Source organism: Chlamydotis macqueenii, chromosome 23 (assembly GCF_036417535.1).
Source record: "Chlamydotis macqueenii isolate bChlMac1 chromosome 23, bChlMac1.mat, whole genome shotgun sequence".
Classification (NCBI taxonomy): domain Eukaryota; kingdom Metazoa; phylum Chordata; class Aves; order Otidiformes; family Otididae; genus Chlamydotis; species Chlamydotis macqueenii.
This window is the reverse complement of record NC_141578.1, coordinates 3595783-3601315: the sequence shown is the minus strand read 5'-3', so window position 1 is coordinate 3601315 and position 5533 is coordinate 3595783. Positions and strand designations below refer to the sequence as shown.

The 5533-nt window shown below is 60.2% G+C and overlaps 1 long non-coding RNA gene across 1 annotated transcript; it reads left to right on the top strand.

Moving 5' to 3' along the window:
• The first annotated feature begins 1004 nt into the window (after window positions 1-1004).
• Window positions 1005-3150, top strand: LOC147597981 (uncharacterized). Its single transcript, XR_015260998.1, has 3 exons — window positions 1005-1338; window positions 1738-2563; window positions 2677-3150. It is a non-coding gene; the product is annotated as an uncharacterized LOC147597981 (long non-coding RNA).
• The last annotated feature ends 2383 nt before the right edge of the window (window positions 3151-5533 follow it).

The following is a 5533-nucleotide window of genomic DNA, read 5'->3' as shown; positions in this document are numbered from 1 at the left end:
ATCCTGTTTTGGCTGTGTCGAGAGGCTGGTGGCTGCAACTTGGAGCTGTAACCCTGCTCCCTGGGATGGAGATGTCCAGCTCATGTGTTTAACCCTGCACTCATCTTCAAGCTGACCTGATTTAAGAACCTTGGCTAAATTGGCTTGTGCTAGTTTCAGTCCAAAATTCTGTTTTCATGGAGTTCAGGAGGGCTTGAGTTGCAGCCCGACCTGTGCCTGTGCCTTTCTGGAGCAGTGATGCCAAGCGAGGGGACACAGACCTGGTCCCACCACCCTCCCTGGTGAGGGAGAAGCTGCTTCCTCCCCTCCTGCTTTTATCATAACATGCTGCCTCTGAGAGGAAAACAGTTTGTGGGCTGAGTTTGGTGCTCTGTCAAAGCCGCTCCTTTTTGAACTCATCCCTTCATTAGTTTCCATAAACACACCCAAATTGCTGTTGCTTGTGAAACAGGAGGAATGAGTGTCCCATCCAGTTGCTGATTAGCTTGGGAGTCATCTGGGTTCAAAGGCTGGGTGAAGTCAGATGATGGCAGCCTTCCTCCCTCTGACTTGTCCGGACCAACGTGGTCTGCCTGGACCTGTGTACTGTGGTCCATGGCCCATTTTCAGGCTGGTGTAGTCCATGCCATGGCCAGCCTGGTGTAGTCCTGCATGCCGTGGCCTGTGGCTGACGTTTGGGCCAAACAGGCAAAGCCAAGATCTTAGAAAATGTGAGTTGCTCACAGCCAAGATAAAAAAAAAAAAAAAACCTGATGTAAAAATACAACCATTACGCCATGGAGTGCTAAGTGAGGAGTGAGCCCTACCCACACCGAAACCAGATCCCCCCACCAGCCTTTCAATAGGTGACTCATCTACTATTTTTATTTTGCTTGTCATTTTTCTTCTGGTAGGATCGTGATACCCGGTGAACAAGCTGTGTTAGCTTGGAGATGTGTCTTTGTCTGCACCCCCCCAGCCCTTTCTAGGCCTTTTGGTGCTGAGCTGCAGCTCTGAGCCTGGGTCAGATGCTGTCCTCTGCAATGAGAGACCGGCCTGTTGCATAAACGAGTATTTGCCTTTGACGAGTCCTTGGTGAGAGCTCAGCCCTTTTCCCGGCACACCTGCCTGCTTCCCGGCACCCTGCAGGAGAGATGAGCTCCGCCGGCACAGCGGGATCCAGGATTTAAACCCAGACAGCGTCCATCTGTGTGATATCCGTCGGGGAACAACTGATCCCTGCAAAAACCCTGCTGCAGGGAAGGAGGACAGCACAGGTGATGCTGGCTTTCAGGGGAAAGTGCTCTCCTCCCATCCCGTGGTCTGGAAGGACGTTTAATTCCTATTTAGAGTAAAAAGGTGAGTGGGCTTTAACGTCCTGTCCCCTGCACTGATGCGTTGTCCCCCTCACCGTGCCTGCTGTTGCCGTGCTGTCAGTCCTTCCTCGCAGGAATTGGGGCAGTTTGGGGGCTGGTCTGTTGGGGAAACACAGGTTGTGCAAAGCCCAAAGCGGCCACGAGGAACGTCCTGACCCAGGGGCAGCGACTGCCCCAGGACAGGGTCCCCCCAGGTCCGTGAGGATGTTTTGGTTGACTCATGTTGTGTTTGGTTGATTTTTTTGCATGTTTGTTTGCTCCTTTTTCCTGGCGTCCCTTTAGCAGAAAGTGGGTGTTTCTCGGTTCTAAGTTCTCAGAAAAGCAACATCAGCGTTTAGGATGTGAAACTGCTTGTTGGGTTTTTTTTCTGCCCTTCCCACAGAAGCCACGCCTTGTCCCCCACCGGTCCCGGTATGACCATCCCTGCCTCGAAGCGGTTTTACTCCTGCCCACCCTGAAGCTGGGAAGAGAGCTGGGCCCCGTCGAAATGCGGCAAATGGGACAGGTTGCTCGGAAGGAGAAAAAGTGAGCGGGGATGGCACCAAGGCTCTGGGCTCTCCCGTGTTTACCTCTGCAGCTGGACGAGGGACTGAAGCGAAACCGGGTGCAGATGCTGAGCCTCCTCCCTGCACCAGCGCATTTGCGCGGGGCTTGTCTCGCCAGGTGCTTCCTGCCCTCTTTATTTGCCGATGCGGCGATGGGAAGCGAGCGGCTATTTCGGCTCGGCCGAGGCCAATCAGGCGCTCGCCCGGGCGCAGCCGCGCTCGCCTGTATCTGGGGAGATGCAGCTGGCAGCGCCCAGCCCTGGGAAAAGGGGGAGGCGTGGGCCCCGGGGTGCTCCATCGCCTGTGGTGCTCTGGAGCCCTGGTGATCTTCCCAGGATCTGCCGGCGAATCTCCGCAACCACGTGGCCCGGCAATGGGAAGACGGTTTGCGGCGTTCGGAGTGGTTGATGCTGCGCCAAGCCCGTGGTGCTTTGGGCTGCAGCCCTCCGGCAGAATCCTGCATCGCTGCTGCTTGCACAGGCATCTCTGGCATCGCCACGGTTTGCACCAGCAAACTCCAGCGTGGCCAGTGTTTGCTGCCATGGCGGAGCCCGTACGCCAGCTCTGCCTCCAGCTCCGCACCCCGCAGTGCTGAGCCAAGCCCTTCCCCGATCCCTCCGGGCCGTGGGCAGGCACCGGGTCTGGGTTGGCACGTCTGCTCAGGTTGGTTTCTGTTCCATGGCCGGGATGGCAGAGTGATTCCTGGCCGGGCACTGCGCTGTCTGCCTGCCCTTCCTCCTGACAGACCTTCCTCTCCCTCGTCTTCCCTCATCCAGCTCTGGCCTCCCTTCACATCTGCACAGCCAGACCTTGAGCCCTGCGCACCCCAACAGCCTTGCACCCGCGGCCCCCGCACCGCTCTGTCTTTCCAATCCTTGCTAAAAACTGAAAGGACCGGTGGAAAAAAAAAAAAAAGCCTGTCTTCCTCCGAAAAGGTCATGGGCAGATGCAAGCGCGTGTGCCGCAGCCGCCGCACGCCCACTCGCCTCGCCCCCGTGCCGCACGGCAACCGTCTTGGCGCTCACAGCTTGCTGCGCTTGGAGGGACTCCAGCAGCAGATGGGGCAGGCTGCGGCGTTTGCTGAACGCGAACTTGAAATGAAAAAAAAATTCCCCCCGAACAACCACAAAACCTGCCGGCAGGCTCAGCTCCAGCTCTGTCTCCGCTCCCCGCCTGCTCGCCTCCTCCCGGGCCGGCTTTGGGGCAGGAGCGAAACGGAGCGGGTCCTGCGCAGACCTCGGTTTGTTAAAAATTACAGCAGGGAGGGAGAGGGGGTCCCCAAAGGGAAGCAGGGGTCTGCTGCCTGCGCCCCAAAAGTAAGCGCATCCTATGGCCCTGGGAGGAGTTGTCCCCCATGGAGGTGAGCAACTCAAATGGGACAAAAGCGGGGTCCGGAGACGGACAGCCCACCCCATGTCTCCCCATTCCTGGGGTGTCACCGAGGGGCTTGGGGATCTGGGGGGCCAACTCACTTGGGTTGGGGGGCTGCAAGCGCCTGGGTGAGGGGCTACGAGGCTGGGACAGATGGGCAGGGGGAGAGGAGCCACTTTCAGCTGCTTTTTTGTTTTCCACTGAGCATCCCATGGGGAGAGCCATCCCCATCCCCATTCCCGTCCCCATCCCGGCCCCCTCGGCAGCGGCTGCTCCCCTGCGCGGGGGCCAGCTCCGACGCTCCCATTTATGACCCGTTGTGGGATAAAAGGGGTTTGTTGGCAGCAGCCAGCAACTGGTGCGCGGGGACAACTGTTGCCATCTGTCTGGTGGGGCGGTGGGGGGGCCCGGGCCGAGCTGGGGCCGGGGTTTTGTTTCTCCTTTCATGCACCACTAAACTTTGCACCTTTTGTTTCCCAGCGCGGGGCTGAGAGCCGGGGAGAAAAGAGGCCTCTGCGCCGCACGGGTCAGGGCAGAGCTCGCTCGGCTCGCCGGGGGGCTTGCATGCGATTCTTGTTGTATATTATAATTGTAACTGTTGTTGTTTGGGGAGTCTGTTGGTGTCGGGCAACCCAGCGCTCATCCCCCTCCGGCCTCCCCCCACCACGCCGCGCCCCGCGAGCTCGCCGGGCAGAGCGAAGTGCCCCAACTTGTCCTGTTCCACAGCGGGCAGAAGCCACAGCTGCCGATGCTGGTGGGGTGCGTCCCTCGGGGAGCTGGGACTGTGTGGTGCCCTGCCATCCCCAAGGGATGCTGTGCCCCGTCCCCAAGGGACACCATGCCCCCTGTCCCCAAGGGATGCTGTGCCCCTGTCTTGAAAGGACACCATGCCCCCTGTCCCCAAGGGATGCTGTGCCCCCCATCCCCAAGGGACACCATGCCCCCTGTCCCCAAGGGATGCTGTGCCCCTGTCCCCAAGGGACACCATGCCCCCTGTCCCCAAGGGATGCTGTGCCCCCATCCCTGAGAGACCTCATGCCCTGGCAGTGCCAGTGAGGAAAGAGCAGGACACAAGCAGCCGGGATGATGGGAGCAGCCGGGATGATGGGAGCAGCCGGAGGCTTTGTTCGCTGCCCCGGGGCAGTTTGTGCTTCCTCGTGGAGCGGTGTCTGTGTCTGGGACACGGGCGCAGAGCCCGGGGCGGGTTCCAGCCAGGCGTGTGAGTCTCACCAGCTGCCTGGGTTCTGTTTGGGGGCTTTGAGCCGCTCGCTTTGCTCGTCATCTGCTTTCTGCTGAGCCACATCTCTGGGCCCAGCCTGGAGCTGGAATGAGCCCCACATGTCCTGGGGAGCACTGGAGAAGGGAGGAGGGCTCGTGGGGGTCCCTGCTCCATCACATCTCCGCACCAGTGGCGCTGACCCATCCGAGCTACGCAGGCAGCGTGCGAGGTGCTGTGTGTCCCTTGTGCATCGTCCCCAGTGCCCGTGGCCGCTACCGCTCAGAGCAGCCCCTGCCAGCCCCGGGACCCCAGAGCTCGTGTTGGGACGTGTTAGGGCATCCCTCACGGGACCGGTACCCACCCCATCCCCTCTGTGAGGGCCGCTCGTCCCGATGGGTGTCCCTGTGCCTGGCACAGCGATTCCCGGCCCCGCGGGAAAGGGGCAGCTCTGGGTGCTGCTGCTGGGGGGGATGCAACCCGCCCTGTGAACGCAACAGCCGCTCCTTTGGGGAACCTCTGGGAAATGCCTTACTGGGAACTGGCTGGAGGCAACAATATCCCTAAGCCCTGCGCGTTCCCAGCTGCCAGACGAAGGGCGAGGCCCATTTTCCCTCTGACAATGCCCTTTTACCAGGAGTTTATTTCTATTATGGCACCGGATAAAACAGCAAAGGGGAAGGACGGGGCTGGAGGGGAGCAGCTGCCCTTGCGGACTCCGTGGCTGCTTTGTTGCCAGTTAAAAGGCTGGACCGGGGCTGAGACACTGGTTCTGGTGCTCCCCTAAAGCGCGGGGGCTTGTTGCCCCCCTCCCAGCCCCCATGGGGGGGCAGATTGTGGCAGCATTTTGGGATGCACGGATGCAGAGCGTGCCGGGGGTCTCCGTAGAGCTCTGCCAGGGGCAGAGTGAGTTTGGTGACGGGGTTCAGCTGCACCCCGAGGCCACGCTCCTGGATCCCACAGATGCAGCGTCGGAGCAATGCACCCCCCCCCTCTTATCGCTGACTCAAAAACCCGCTGAGGCAGGAGGAGGGAGAAGAGCAATG